Source organism: Larimichthys crocea, chromosome XVIII (assembly GCF_000972845.2).
Source record: "Larimichthys crocea isolate SSNF chromosome XVIII, L_crocea_2.0, whole genome shotgun sequence".
In the NCBI taxonomy this organism is placed as follows: Eukaryota; Metazoa; Chordata; class Actinopteri; family Sciaenidae; genus Larimichthys; species Larimichthys crocea.
This window is the reverse complement of record NC_040028.1, coordinates 19,435,151-19,451,903: the sequence shown is the minus strand read 5'-3', so window position 1 is coordinate 19,451,903 and position 16,753 is coordinate 19,435,151. Positions and strand designations below refer to the sequence as shown.

At 45.8% G+C, this 16,753-nt stretch overlaps 1 protein-coding gene across 3 annotated transcripts in view; it reads left to right on the top strand.

Annotated features, from left to right (window-relative positions):
* The first annotated feature begins 7,922 nt into the window (after positions 1 to 7,922).
* The window catches only part of klf12b (Kruppel like factor 12b), a 32,722-nt gene continuing 23,891 nt past the window's right edge, over positions 7,923 to 16,753 (top strand). For 2 of the 3 annotated variants that reach the window (XM_019255769.2, XM_019255767.2), the window contains exon 1: positions 8,152 to 8,433. The gene's annotated coding sequence lies outside the window, so the exon portion shown is untranslated. The other variant, XM_019255768.2, reaches the window with a different exon arrangement.

The following is a 16,753-nucleotide window of genomic DNA, read 5'->3' as shown; positions in this document are numbered from 1 at the left end:
AATGCATGAGTAAACGAGAGTTGAAGAGGTCTGGATAAGCACTACTGTTCATGTACTCTGATGTTTCAGACACTAAGCTACAAGTTACAGCCATGCATCTGGAAATGAACCTTCAAAATCACATTAACAGCAAGCTTGGAACAAGGAATTGATTTGTCTCCCAGACATTCACGTCCTCTCAAGGTAGAGACTCAGCATTTGAAATTATTACGACCCCCCCGCTCCTGCACTTGCATTAGCAGGATAAGTTCTGCACCGTGGCTTGCAAATATCTCAAGCATCCTTGTCTCCGCCCACCACAGTCGTCTTACGTCTGGAGAAGAAATCATTTGTTGTGCAGCAATCTGCGTTTTTTTTTTTGATTAACACCCCCATTCTACTTCCTTGGCGTGCCCCCGCCTCACCTCCCTTTCTTCCTCCCTCTCTCTTTACGCACATCCATCTCTATGATTATTTAAACGGGTGCCAGAAAAACACTGTGACCCGTCTAATTTGGGCTGTGTGAGAGCGCAGAGAGGAGAAGGAGAAGGAGAAGGAGAAGAAGAAGAAGGAGAAGGAGAAGGGGGCCCTGCGATTTTCCACACTCCCTTTTTTTACCGAGCGGGGAAGTGGCGGGTGAGAGAGAAGCTGTTGCCATGGCTACCTGCTGGCAGCTTCTGTCCTTGTGTTTGGAGAGCACTGGCTGTTCCCTCTCTAACCAACGCCTGGGAGGGGAGTGGAGGGAGGTGAGGGATAAGGAGGTGAGGGGAGGAAGGAGGTAAAAAGGGGTGTGTGTGTGTGTGGAGGAGGAGGAGGAGGAGGAGGAGGGGTTGAGCTGCCAAAGGGGAACAACGCGAGGTCTCGTCGGCACAAAACTAACTGGCTGCTGGCTGAGAAAAGAGCAACAAAAGAGCAACACTGTAGGGCTCTGGTGGCTGATCAATCCACGCACACACACACACCAGTGTTGATGACAGGCTTGACAGCAGTGGGGGGATGTGGAGGAGTGACAGTGGATAATTGCTTCAATGCTGCCACATAATTCAGGTGTCTCTATTGCCTCTCTCTCTCTCTCGAACGCTGCTTGAACTCAGAGAAAACCAGCAGACTGATGTTCTCCTTTCATTCTTACACCTTTACATGTTTGGTCGGAGTCACCGTGAACCTTTCCCCGTCATCCTGCAGGTGTCAAGGTGTTGCATTTTCACTTCTCCCCGATTCCCCCCGATGTTTCAATTACAACCTTTTGCTCTCGGCACTTCTTGTGTGTGTGTGTGTGCACATACTGTAGGTGACTCAGGTATTTCAGGCTCCACCCTGAGTCTAGCCACCCGGTAAGATGATCCAGGTAACGGATAGCTGTGGAATGGACATAATACGCAGCGAGCAGTTTTAAAACACACAGGTCTCCTTGTTACTTTCCTAGCTACCCTTTCATCCTCTTAAGCTCGGGAGCAATAGTTACTCTGTGAGCTAATCCAAACTGTTTCCGTCCTTTTGTAGCTTTTCTTTTGTCTTATCTTATTTGCTGAGTAAAAAAAAATATACGAGGCTTGCTGCAGGAACCCCCCCCCCCTCCCAACCTTTGAATGTGTCCCTATGTTTATCAGGAATGTCTCTGTATCGGTGTTAAAGTTCATTCTGGGAGTGTGTGTGTGTGTGCAAGAGCTTTGCAGTTGCTATTACACACAGTGTGCCTGGTGGTCATGCTGAACCACCCCCCCTACGCCCTCCCCTCTCCTCCCTGCTTCCACCCCCCCCTGGCAGGAGGCTGACCTTGGCAGGGCCTGACAGAGAGTTGGCCTGGAGGGGGATCCACGGAGCTCCACGCCAGCCCACTGAGCCAACCCACTCAGTCTGTGCAGGTGTACTGACGCCTGGACAAACACACACACACACCACGGCCACTAGACCAGGGGAGGCCCCCTGAGCAAGCAGATGTCCTAACGCTCCATTTCTCTGTGTGTTACCTTTCTTCTGGATCTCCATGTTCTCTTCGATGAGACCCGCGACTGTTACTGTACTTGCAGCCTCGTTCACCGTTACACACAGTGGAAAATAAAAGTCCATAGAAGTCACACTTGACCGCACAGTGCCCACATACTTACAATAAATTAGCTGGTGACAAATGCACATGAATAAATAGACGTATTAAATGTATGTATGAGTCGATAAGTCACTCTCTTCAACCCGGGGTTTATTATTAACAGCATACATGTAGCAGAATATTGAATGACTCCTTCCGTGTCTAAACAGGTGGCAACGCTCGCTGTGGAAATTCAGCAATCTGTTGAAACAAATCATCTCAATTACATCAGATAACTTAGGAGTCAGCTGCAGCACAGAAGAAAACACAACGCGGCCTATATGAAGGAAGAGGAAATTATCTGTAAGTAAAAGGACAGATCATGATTTAAACTTATATTTATATATACTGTATGGACTATAGAGTCGCCAAGTGCTTGCTGGACTTGTTGAGTCTCTGTAGATAATGTTATAAAGAGCACAGCGTAGACCTGCTCTGTATGGAAAGTGTCATGTGATAACTGTTATGATTTAGTTACGGCACAGTGGTGCAGTGGTTAGCACTGTCACCTCACAGCAAGGAGGCTTGAACCTCTGTGTGGAGTTTGCATGTTCTCTCCGGGTACACAGTCCACGTGTGAATGTGAGTGTGAACGGTTGTTTGCCAGCAGACAACAGATGGATTTATAGGGCATATATCTCTCAAACAGAAATAATACGGAGCTACAGAAGACAAGAATGTGAGCGGGTCATCCACTGATCTAGATGATCGGCGGTTTGATCTCCAGCTCCTCCAGTCTGCATGTCAAAGTGACCTTGGGCAAGATACTGAACTCCAAATTGCTCCAAAGGCTGCGTCATCAAAGTGTCAATGTGTCTGATTCCCTAAGTCGCTTTGGATAAAACCGTCAGCCACAATGACTCAATGAAACAATAACAATTACATGGATTCATTCGCAGATTAAGACCTTGTCTGCAGTTGATTTCAGTTCCTGATGAAATCTCGTAAAGTCAAAGAATAATAAGTGCTCTTCTTACTGTTCCTTGAATTGGTGTGACCTTCACTGTGCAGAGTTTGCGAGAAGGTTTTTTCCACATTCACACTGAAGAAGGTAAAGTTTCTCCGTGCTGTGACACAAAGACAGTCATGACACGCATCATTCACCCCCCAAACGTAAGTTTTTGTCAAAAGATAGAAGATATTGTGCATGACAGGCGAACAGGCTGAGGCCAATCCATTGTACTTTTCAGATTTCATTGTGGAGCACCAAAAAAACAAAAAAACAAGAAACCTTGAGTTGTGAAGCTGAGAGCAAAAGCATTTTGTGTATGTGGGGCCCTATTGTGTTGGCCATTGGGAACAGAGTGGAACTGCAGGGGATAAAGAGAAGAGGTGAGCACTTTATTGTCTAGAAATCTGGGCTGTCTGACAGCATGAGTATACTGTATATACTCGTCCGAGCGTCCTACTTTCAAGGTTTCATGTTGATAAGATAATTTTCTCACAGTCACACCACTTTATTTATATTTTTATTCACATCCTGTCAAATTTGTTGACACAAATCCTTTGTGAAATATTCAAAAAAAGGAGATATAAATTATATTTCAGTGTGCCCTCGTCCTCATTCGTGTGTTTTTAGTGCATACATATTGATTACAGTGATATCCTCTAACTCAGTGGTTCTCAAACTGTGGTACAAAGTGGTATGCAAGCTCTTTTGGGTGGTATATGCGTAGGAATCTCTTAAATACATATATAATTTCATTAAAATAAATACATTTAGAAACATTTTATACCACCTTAAAGGTCGAGTGTGTAAGATTTATGAGTATTTCTTTGCAGGAATGGAAAATAATATTCATGAATGTGTTTTCATCAGTGTATAATCACCTGAAAAGAAGAATCATTGTGTTTTAGTTCAGACAAACCAAACACTGATCTAGATTTAATGTGAATTTGGCAGCCAGGCTTTTTTTTACATGCTTGTAAGGAAGAGGGTGAGGCGTGGGGAGAGTATTCATTTGGCTGCAATCTGCAACTTTGCTGCCAGGTGCCGCTAAATCCTACACACCTTTAATGCTTTGTTTTGAATGATAATTTTTTGCACTTCCTGTAACAGTTCTGCTGCTCTGCAGTCACGGTCAAGCAGGTAAGCACGCATACATCCATGCTTAGTTATGAGCTAACATGCAATGTGGCGGTAGGATAGTAAGACTTCCGTGGAACACAAGTGCGGATCAGGAGAACCTCTTTTGCACCCGAGCAGCTCTGTCAGTCAACAATAAAACCGAGCAGGGCCAGCCCACGCCGTCATGATGTCTGAACCTGGAGAGACAAATATCTTCCGAGTTGGTGTGAGGCGTGAAAAGTTTTAGAAACGCCGCTCTAACTCGACCAACATTTCAGATTCTCGAGTGTTTTCTCTTCCCTCCCTCCCTCCTGACTGTGCAGTAACAGGTTGTGTTTAGCTTCCCCGCTCCCATACTTCCTCGTCTGGCATGTCTGTTCTTTCAGTCCAGAGTCTAAAGTTCAGCCAGAGACAACAGGAAGGGAGCATCACATTGCTCACTTGCGGCATTTCGCAGCACACACACACACACACACACACATCCAGACTTCCTTCGCGCAGTAAGAATGCTCGCCCCCTCACTGTAGAAATTTTGTAGTGTGTGACTAAATGATGAATGGTGTTACAATAATTTGATGAGATTGGGTCAGATGATGCAAGGGGAGAAATGTGTAATGATAATGCTCTTCTTGATGTCTTACAGCTTATTATGCCGCCACACAAATGATGCCCCCAGACGCCCACGCCGTCTTTGAACTGCTCCTCACCCCAGGGTGACGCATTAGCAACCTATCAGGAGTTTGGCACAGCCTTGGGGAGAGGTGCTTGTGTCTCAGGTGTTTAATAAGCCCTACTGGGGGGGACCAGGATGAAGCTGGGAGCCGTGACTCGAGCAGCCCTTCGGATGCCTCCTAACACCATCTCCCATCACCCTCTCTCTCTCTCTCTCTATCTCCGTAGCTTCCTCCTCCGCCCCCCTCGTTTTCCGTCCACACTCCTCCCTCCTCCGCCTGTTTGCGCGCTCCTCTCTCTGCCTGCCTTCAACACATGCCAGGACTCCCGGGGCACCAGTTACACAGCGAGGATTTCATTTGATTGAGCTCCTCAGGACGTCATTATGAGGATCATCACTGGGCCTTATGGCTGATGTTACATTAGTGTTCCATCACACACACACACACACACACACACACACACACACACACACAAAGGGCCTATTAACTAGCCAACCCTCTCATCACGCAAATCAGACTTTTTCCACGAAATGATATCATCTCATATCAATCCGTAATCGACAATCGTCGTCTGTGAACCCGCTCAAAGCCAGGAGATTAATATCCCTGCCTGTGGTTTCTTCATGCAATTGTGCAGATTTACTGAAACAACAGGTAACTCGTGAGATTATGCCGAGAAGAGAGCGACAGTGGAGGAAGTTCGACAGTGTTCTGCAACCGAAACAACATGTTGCATTGGCTTGAAGTGTCACAATGTGCACAGACTTGATATCCCCGCACGGCTTCAGTTGCATGTCACCTTCTGTTAGTCAGCAATATGTCACATTATTGAGATTTTATTTTTTGCCACATGTTCATCTTCCTCTCACATCCTAACATTCCAGCACTAAAATGACCAGATCTGGTTTGTTTGTTTGTATTTTTTTTCCCACCCTCGAGCTGTTCTTGCGGTGTGATTGGTTGGTAGGTGGCTGGGTATTGTAGTAGGTGTCATGGAAACCACACACAAAAAGGCTTTTTTGGAGCTTTACTGACAATAGAAATTGTGTAACACGGCCTTATTTCACCCGTATTCAATGAAAAAAAGGGTTGAAGCTGATGAAATGCTCACTTTTATATCAGTATGAGCTATAATATGATTTTTAAAGATGAAATCTGCAGATAAAATGACACATATGCATTCAAATGTTTCTGAAAATTAAGATTTAACCACCATGGTTTTGCACTCTGCAATTAAATCCCATTAGAATTTACACCACGGCCAGATCATCCCTCTTCTCCATTATTCTGTCCATCCATTCATCCATTCATTCAACCAGCCCCTCTCCTCATTGGACACCTAGAGCCCCTCCTATCCAGGCAGCAGCAGCAGCAGCCCACAGAAATACACTTCTTAATTCACCCGCATACAATCACCCGGCCATCCCTCCACCTCCACCCAGGCCTATCCAAGCTTAATAATCTCGTCCTCCATCCCTTTCGTTCCATCCTCTCGTCTCCACCCAACCATTTTATCCTCCATTCATTGCAAACAGAAGACGTACAGTATCTGAGGTGAAACAGAATGAATATTAAGTGGGTAGCAGTTGGACCTCGCTCACTGTACTGTCTCTCTCTCTCTCTATCATCTCTGGCTCTCTCAATCATTCTCCTCCAGCTCCATGATAAAGAGTGGTGTGAGCTCCATCAGCCATGCAGATGAGTCCTGCTTCCTTTACCTTAATTAGAGCTCTCAGGGGACAGACAGGCTGTGGGCGCTGAGCAGCATCAGCCTCTCGTACCACAGAGATACCTTTCATCAACACCGGGATGAGAACTGACATGGGCACAGCGACGCAGAAGACCATTTAAAGGCATTCATTATGGAGAAATGTTCCTGCGCCTTAGTCGAGGCTGGTCACTCAAACAGCAGGTGGAAATGTGGCATTTCATTGTAGGAGCAGAAAGCCCACAGAGAGCAGAGAAAGAGTCGCTCTGTTATTCATACAAACTCATACCTCATAGAAAAGAACGACGAGTCGAGCAGCACAGAAATCAATCTGCAATTATGATCAACGTTTGCTTCAGCAAATTGTTTTTAATGCACTATTTATTTTGAATCTTATATTATAGTATGTTATATCACTTCTTATTATTAACAATACTAAACTAAATACTTAGAAAAAATAATAATATATAATATATATAATATCTATATATATATATATTTATATATATATCTACTATATTATATATATATATATGTTGTGTGTGTTGTTTTCTGTTAATGTTGTTAGTAAAGGTTTGTTTGTAACACAGGGGTTAAAAAAAACTATAATGTAATCTAATCAAAATGTTCATATTTTTAAATCAGACAATTTTTCAGCTGATATCAAAAGATCTAATTATTTAATTTAATTTATTATATATTATATATATATATATATATATATATATATATATCTATATTATAATACCTTGTATTTATTATAAGCCCTCTGGGTGTACCCTGCCTCTCTGATCAGCTCCACCTTCTGCAACCCTATGAGTATGTGTGTGTGTGTGTATGTCAATATATATACTATAAATTATACTATCTAATATAGTATAGTATACTACACTATATATATACACACAAATGAAAATATATGTGTGTGTGTATCCATATATATGTATATATAGCCACAAGTAATGATTATTTCCATTAGTTTATCGATTAATCATTTTTTTCAAATCATATTTTGAATTATTAATTAATTGATTAAGGGAAAAGAGTGTAGTGTGTGTATATTCATACATATATAGTAAGTAACAGCCAAAATTATTTTCTCATTAATCGATTAATCATCGGTTCAAAGGGCCCAAATGTGCTCTCAAAATGTTTTTTAAATGTTCGTATTAAAACATTTTAAAGTTCATCTTACTCACCTGAAACTCTCTCTCTCTCTCTCTGTGTGTGTGTGTGTGTGTGTTCCTACATGTTTTCACAGTGTAGAAGAATTATCATTTCACTTTCGACTCAACTCATTTAATAACAGAGTTGAAATCATCGCACACCTCCACCCTCTCCCTCCCTCTCCCTCTCTCCCTCTCCCTCTCTCCGTCCCCTTTAAACGGGGAGGCGCTCCGGTGCTCGCCCCCCCACGGCCCCGGGGGCTCTCCGCTGCGCTCCGGGAGGGGGTGTAAGGAGAAGGGAGCTCGGGCTGGCTGAGAGCGGACGCGTCGGAAACCTCCCCGGAGGGGCCCCGTGTAATTCGATGCATGCTGTTAAAGCTTAGAGTATATTGTCTTCCCTTTTGCTTATGAAGCCTCCACCCACCGGCCCACCCTACATTTAGCGGATCATGTGACTCGGGGTAAGTCATTTGCAAGTACAACAGTTCTCTGTGCGCTCCCATTCATTTCCTGAGAACTGCCTGAGCTGAGCAGCTGAGAGGCAGAAGGGGAGGGAGCTGCTCTCTCACACTCACACTCACACACACACACATGCATGCACACACACGCACACACATATACACACACACGCACACACATATACACACGTACATACAGGCAGAGTGAGAGGAGAGGAGAGGGAGAGGAGACAGAGAGGACTGTAGGAAGGAAAACAGTCTCCTAGTCTCCACGGCTCTGCAGCTTCTGACAAGGTCTGTGCATGATTTTATTTCTTTTCCGTCCTCTTCCTCTGCTGTGTGTGTGTGTGTGTGTGTGTGTGTGTGTGTGTGTGTGCTTCATTTGTCACGTTGCTGAGGCTTTGTGCTTGTGTTCAGTGCGTCTCCTCGTCTCAGCTGTCATTTCTCTGTCAACGCAGATGACAGCTCTGATCACCTATGGCATTGTGTTTGGTGTGTGTCAGCTTTGAAAGGGGGTGATCCTGCACGACACACACACACACACACACACACAAGCTTTGGTTGGTGGACATGCAACACCTATACACACCAGTGTAAATTCATAAGCTGTCATGACAAAGAGAGAGAGAGAGATCATACGCTGAATGACCAGCGAGCATCCTGACTTCACACAGTGTGCCGGCACCAGTTGTGTTGGTGGAAGTGTCACTTATTTACTTGGAAACAACAAAAAGCAGCTTGTTGGGAGAGAGTCGTGCAGCCCGCTGAGTGTCTGCTGGAGGAATTAAAGAGAGTGAAGTGAGACAGCAAACTCTCTCTCAGCACTTCTCGCTGGGAGGAGGAAAAAAAAAAAAAAAAAGTTTGCTGCTTGTCAGAGTTTTGTGCATAAAAGTGTGTGTGTGTGTGAAGCAATGTGTGTGTGAGAAAGAGGCTTGTTTGCCTACTGTAGCAGCTTAGAGACAGAGAAACCAGCAGGCTGTTAGCAACGGGTTAAACATTAGGAGGCTCGGGTAGCGGAGGAAGGACACCGGGGGTGTGTGTGTGTGTGTTAGTGTGTTAGTGTGTGTGGGAGTGTTGCAGGGGTGGTGTCTTGGATGTCATCGGCAGCGCTCTCACTTCCAGGGTAATAGTCATTGGTATTGATGGGTGGCTGTCAGAGAGGCAGAGAGCCACCAGGTTGGGGAGAGTGGCCGGGGGCTGGCCCTTGGCTGTTATTTTCAATTACAGGGGACTGGGGCAGAGCTGACAGCAAAGGCATTTGTACATCCAGCAAAAAAAAAAAAAAAAAAAAAAAAAAGGGGAGGGTGGAGGTGGAGGAGGTGGAGGAGGAGGGTGTGTGAGAGGAGAGGAGTGGGAGGGGGGATGAGACTCTGGCCTCTGCTCCTGGGTTTGATGTGGAAACTGAGCACTGACCTCTGTGACTTTACCCCCGCGTTGTGGAGAGAGGCCCTGCCTTTGCTGTAACTGTGTGACAAGCAGTATGGGTGTGTGTGTGTGTGTTTAAGTGGGGGGTCGTCTCATTCACAGGAGGGTGTGAGGGCGGAGGGTGGAGGGTGGAGGGTAGGGTGGTGGTGGATGAGACCCCCTGCAGCTCATGGATGTTAGCCGAGTGAGATTATCGCCCATTTAAAACTCTCACTTAAAGAGGCCTTCTCTCGCAGCGTGCATGAATAATCAGGCTGATATCAGCCACACAAGTAGACGAAGAGGAAGAAGAAGAAGAAACAGAAAACATACAAATATTTCCTGGCACTGAAGTCGGCGAAGCTTGTCGTAAGGAGTAGGTGCTATTATCTGAAAATAATATGACGATTCTGCAGAGAAGACGTCGAAGGATGCACAGACACCGAATCTTTAAACCGTATCGACTCGTCCTGTCACGTCAAGAATCGGCGGCCTTCAGTGTCGATGGAGAGTCTGTTGTTGATTTCCTCGAGAGAGAGAGAGAGAGAGAGAGATCCTGCTGCTGAACTATGAACCTTAGAAACTGTGTTTGTCTCTGCTGGTTTTTGTCCGAACCCGCAAACACACTGACGGCGTCACGGCTCAGTGAGCGGTGATGCATTCGCTAACCGATGTCCAGGCTAAAAATCCAGTTGGACAGCGACGGCTTGCTTGGGAAAAAAAGTGAATGAATTACAGCCGTTGACTGCTTTGAATTCAAAGTTCTTTGTACTTTTTCACCTCTGGGTGCTGTTTTCTCGCGGCGTCTTCATTGTTTTAAGTCAGTCTCAAATGTTTGAGCGAGTCCTCCTCCTGGTTTGCAGATTATACTGTTGGTCAACGCCTAAAAGCTGTGGTGAAGGTTTGGTTAGACATATTTTTAAAGCTATACAGGTATCAACCGTATGTTGTGGTACAGCCACATCAAGCTGCTGCTTATCACTCGATTCCTCCAGTGGCTCGACCCCTCACCCAAGACACGGTCCAGGGAGCTTACGATAGAGATCAGTGCAGGTGGTGGTGTTGGTGTTGGTGGTGCGGGGGGGGGACTCAATTAAAAAGCCAATCATCAACGGATAGACTCTATCTGTCCATCAACACCGCTCTAGCCGGGACATTTAATTGCACGACAGGATACCCCCCCCCCCCACACCCGACTAAAGGCATCATCTGTCCGCCACAGATCACAAATTGGGAGCGTGTTGACGGATTGAATCTTTCAGGATGGAAGTATACGCGATCTAACGAGAGATGAGAAATTCTCAGCCGGTATTACCGATAATCAGCCCGGGTTAACTGCCGGCATATTGACTGACATATTATCGATCCAGGTGGGTGTTATGGAGTGGATTGTTTGCAGATAGACTGCAGCGGCTGGATTCATTCGACTGTAAGCCAAGGCCAAAGAGAGGAACGAGGGTAGATCACAGAGGTCGTGTATGCACAAGGTATATTGTGGGACATCCTGTGGCCTCCCGTGGCGTTGCGTCAAACCTGGATTTTCAGCCACAGCACATACCCACAGGCTCTTACAATAGACTACCAAGTCAAGGGCATGCATATGCAATGTGTGAGACAGGCTGCACCCAAATAGATGGGTGACGTTGTGTAGGTGTACCTGCCCACAATAAGCTCGAACGACAGGGTTCAACATCCAAAAACGTGTGCAGTTATTTTGCTGCAGTTTCACTCTGAATATGAAGACATGCGTTGGTAGTCAACGTCGAACTTCCTGTGCATGAAATAAGTCTAATATGATGAGGTGACAGAGCTGCGAGCTGCTGTCTCACCCCCCTCGTGCTGTTGTTTCACCATGTCAGGAGATGACAAAATGTTCTCTCCCCCTTTTTTTTTTTTTTTTGGCAATCTCTCGCTTGTGGATTCAACCTTTGAACCCGGTGTCCAGCCTACGTTTGTTTACCACCAAAATTGAGTTACATGGAGTGCTAGAACATGTGTGTGTGTGGAGACGACTGAGAGAGAGAGAGAGGGAGCTCGGAAAGTATTGTGCAACAGCCAGTGACTCTGAGGTTAATAGTCTAAAAACTAACATGGGTGATTGCAGGAACACCAACATGAGCATTTTTTGATTTTTTAGCTGCATTGCTCTGTTGAATACTTAAAAGGAAAGCTATATTCTCCAACCAAGCTTATCCTATGGAAGGAAAAACCACCGTCCAACAACAAACAGGCAGAATTTAAGATGATGTAGCCCGACCGGCACCATGATCCAAGTTTTTTCTTCTAGTAATGACACCATCTCTAGAGCAGCACACGCTGCACTTACTGGAAGTGACTCATAGAGCAGAGCTCTTACCCCCAGACTCTAATTTAAGTTTGCTCGACATGTTTCCACAGCTAGGTGTGTCAATGAAGGGCCTTGTCTGTCTATCTGTGCTAATGTTTCCCCGTTTCAACTTAAGCGTGTATTTCACTTTTTTTTTTTTTCTTCTTTCTACGAGCCAAATATGGTCCGAGAACAGGAGGAAGTAAAAAAGGAAGGAAGCCAAGAAAAGAGGATGAAAGAGCACTCACAAGTCAGCAGTTTCTCTGTTTTGGACCCCCCCCCCTTTTTGTAAAAGATGCTTTTACAGGAAGAGTTTCCCTTTACAGATTCTTTGGGGAGCTGCATCTGTCTAGCCTCAGTGCAGATGGTTTCTGCAGACCTGTGTAAGGATGCTGCATGGATTACCGTGAACTCCAGTTTCCAGTTCTGCACTGTAGGTCAACTGTTAGGGAAAGGAAATTATGCAAACAACATGTGGAACCCATTTGGGGAGGTGGGGGGGTGCCTGTGGCATTCCACAGGCTCTTTGGCTTTTAATGTAGGTTCATGCCACGGACCATAACTCCTCTCAATTAGCCTGCTCTCCACCAGGTATCAGCCCGGTGCGGCAGCAGCATCGTCAGTCGAGGAAAGGGAGGAAAAAAATAATCGACGTGAAGGCGTGAGTAGATGAGTAATGGAGGTAAACACAGCTGCTGGCTTTTATGGAGTGGCGTTGGGAGAGCGAGAGAGAGGGAGGGAGCCGGAATGGGTCAAACCAAGAGGAAAAACTCGTGAGCGAAAGAATAACTTTGATGTAACAAGTGTCAGTGTGTTGGAATGTTTTGGTTGGTTCGTTTACTGTCAGTTTCCATGTGCCGTGCGTTTGGGCTGGATTTGGTGTCGTCAGCACAAAGCGAGGTTAGACGGGGCCAGGCAGACACGAGGTGATGCTGAATCGAGTGGACTCTGCAAGACCAGTGCGTGTCCGCGAGTCCGGCTTCGTTCAGTTGTCGCTAGAGATGGCGAGAAAGATCACAGGAAGAAACAGTGTGAGTTTAAGTGTTTGGGCTGCTGTTAGTTCCATGTGACTTGCTTACAGTAGATACTGTGGATGAGTCAGTGTATCGGCCGCCCGTGCACGCTCACATTGTACAGTTATTGTAAAACATCTAGGTCGATCTTTAAGGGAGCATTTGAGTGCACATGTGCTGTGATGCATGCAGCATGTATGTACACAGTGCATATGGTGGGGGAAGGGGTATTGCTCACACACAAATTACATGTTGTAACATAAGCGCACGCACACACACACATATACTATCAGAGAGCCTAGGGGGGGATATAAGGCGGTAGCCTACTCAAAGAACCCCCCATTAGGGCAGGAGTGTACTGTACTGTCATCCCTTGGGGAGGGGAAGGAGAAGAGAGAGTATGTGGGTGGTTGGTTGGTGGTGGTGGTGTAGGGAAGGATGCAGGTTATTGTAAAGATGTTAATCTAATGCTTCCCACCTCGCCGTTAGGACAAGAGATGAGAGCAGTGTTGCACTCTGACCGTCTTGCTACAGCCCAGCGCTTCTCCGTCTCGTAGTGGCATTCACAAGAAAACAAGCAGAGGTATTTTATTTACTGCAAATCCTGTGCAGGACTGTGCCCACGGTGCACCTCTGCCAGTTTGAGATGATTATGAAGTACTGCAGCCGTGGTCACCTCAACCTAGGACCTGTGCGCCCAGAGTAAATAAGAGACGGGAACAAAGTCACCGAGTGCATTTTTTATTGATTCGCCGGTGCTAACCTCTTTCTCTCTCTCTGTATCTGTCTCCCTGTCTATCGTGCGCGCATTACAGTGTGTAAACTTCGCCGCATGCAAAGAATATTGCGGTATCTTCCTGCAAAAAAAAAGGTTGTGCCAGTTACTCCTCACGTTTATCCTGGTTTGCCCAGCTCCACCTCCTCCACCTCCTCCTCCTCCTCCTTTCCCCCCTCCTCCTTCGGTACAAGTGAGGTTTTTGTGTCAGAGGCTATTTTAGATGCACAGCCACTGACCCTACTGCATTTACTGAGGTGTGTGTGTTTGTGCGTGTGCGTGTATGAAGGGTGTTCTAGAGAGGTCACCCGATTACGTTGAAGCAAGACAACCTCGCGGTGTTACTGGCTCTTTAGCTGTTTCTGTGGCGTCTTGTTTGCGGCGTTGAACTCGATCCAACCCTCGCGCAGGAATATTTAACTTATTCTTTCTCGTGATTACATCAAAATGATCCGCAATTGGACACAAACTGTCTGGAATGGTGTCACAAATTGCTTTGACTTCTAAGTCGAAGCTCACTTGAGTAATGCCACCTCACTTTAGCGCTGTCACGGTCACAGCTTGTTTAGCTGTTTCTCTCCTGCATTTGAGGCACATGATGCAAGAGGATGTCAGACTCTTCTGTTTACCTCTCTCTGGAGCACTGTGGAGGAGTGTGTGTGTGTGTGTGAGTGTGTTTCGGTGTGTTTGTGTGTGTGTGCACACTGTAGGTGTGTGTGGGTGGCTGTTTGTGTTGAATGGGCATCTTTATTCTTCTTTCATGTGCAGAGCAGCAATATTGAGAGGCAGAGTTGAGCGCGTCTGTCTCTTAATCTACGGTAAATATGGTTTATTGTGGGTGCAGACAGAGGTCATAAGGTTTGTGTGTGGTAGCCAGATTGTAGAACAGAGTAGGGGCTCAGGAAGTCAGCCTTTTTTAAAGATGCGCGTTTGACACACAGACTGAGACAGACAAACCAGACAGCGACCGACTCCTCTTTTCTCTTTTCGCTTTGAGTGTTTCCTCTCAGAATAAGTAGCTTCTTCATTTCCCACAGTTTCATTGGCGGAGGTGGGGAGCTTTCACAAAGACAAAGACAAAAAAAAAAAAAACCACAATACAATTCTGAACTACGCAAAACATTTCCTCTTTGTCCTTTTAAAAAACTCCTATTTGACACAGGCCGATGAAGAAATGTGGAGTTTTTATTAAAAACGGTTTGTTTTCATGTGGGTTGCGTCACTGTATGTAGTGTCAACTCAGCAAAACAAATTATTTTCATGTATATGTACGTGTGTGTGTGTGTGTGTGTGTGTGTGTGTGTGTGTGCAGTGGACTTGAGCTGCATCCGGCGACCTCATCCCCCTCATCCCGACAGGATTACTGACACAGGATCCCCCTGCCCCTGGCAGAAATAGCAAGGACCCAAGGGCAATCCACCAGAATATGGGAACTTCCGTGGGCCTTGCTAGTGTGCAAATGTGTGTTGTTTGTGTGTGTGTGTGTGTGTGTGTGTCTGTGTGTATTTACATGTATATCAACTCTCTATAAATGGAGCTGGTTTCCTCCCAGGTGCTGAGCCTCCGTGGCTCAGGCAAGAACACGAGTTTACTACTCTTACTCTCGCTCTCACACACACACACTCAACCCTCCGCATTGAGTTTACCGTATGTTAGGCCACTGCGTACTACGAAGGCGCGTTTTCATATAGGATGTGTGCAGGAACTTACATAATGAGGTCATTGCGCTGAGCCCATTTCCACCGTATCGATCCCTGTGAACCCGAGTTGGTCTAACCCTGCGTGGAACCCCCTCTGCATTGCACAGAATGCACGTCATCGAGCTAAACGGACTCTTTAGAACAATAAAAGCAAAGATCTGTAATCTATAAAGAGTCCCAGGGTGTGTCTGTTTTCCTAAACTGGGTCAGATTGTGCATTTCTTTTAGATTTTCATCACAATGGAGCTTGATTTGTACTCTTAACGTGCGGATCAATCAGATCAATAAGCACCCTTCGCCAATGATTTCAGCGTCCGTCATCGGCCTATTCACCTCTCTGCCTTTATTTCTTTCACCGTGCATGACATTTTTTTGACAAGCATTCGTCGATAATATCCTCCCTCATCACCAGCCCGAGCTTCGAGAGCGCTCATGCAAGCCCCCCTCCCTCCCCGCCGTTCTATTTAGTGATGAATCTTGGGAGTAATTTATCGCTCGGTGCTGAGCTATTTAAATAAAACGATGTTTTTGTCGTGTGTGTTTTGTTGCGGAGGCGAATTTCTTTGGTGACGTCAAGAAAAAAAGGCGCAGTAGGAAGCCCAGTCATTCGTGTACATCACATCAAACTCAAAACAACAACAAGTGAAGCCCAGATCGTATCAGACAGACAAGACAGGCTGACATTCAGGTTTTAAATTGATAGGACCTGATAAGCTCCACTTGTTTTTCTGTATGTCCCAGAGATGAAAACACCCAACACGAGACGTGTATTCTGTCTAATAATAGCTGTGTTCATAAAGAAAGCTGTGTTCCCTGCTCTACCTCCCACCTCCCTGTGGAACTGATTTCTTCCCAGAGGAAAAGGGCACGGTGTTTTGAGGTAAAGTGCATCAGTTGAGTGCATCTCTAAGGGGGTTTTAACCCTAAAGGGACCTTTCTTCTCTCCTTTTCATATAGCCATATAGTGCATACAATCTATGGTTTGATACCATTGTGCTCATTGGGGGGAGTTGGAGAAGGTTAGAGAAGTCCATGCTCCTACGAGCGGTGAGGTAGCAGCAGCTCTGCTCTCTTGAGCCCCGTTCAAAAATGTCCCAGAAGCATCCAAAAAGACTTCACTCGCCGCTCCTGCCAAGGAAAATACGGTTTATGAAATGGAAATTCTGAGACCATTCACAGAGTGCCAGGAATGATTAGAAAAAATAAAAAATAAAAAGAGAGAGAGAGACTATGTCCATCTGAGTACATCCAGGAGTGAAGTCTGCACGCACACACACACACACACAACAAACAGCATCATCCTGTTTACCTGGTATGTGCCGTTTGCTATCAGAAAGTCATTAAAGGGGAATTCCACCCATTTTACACATGAAGGTCAGTTCGTTCGTCACGGTGG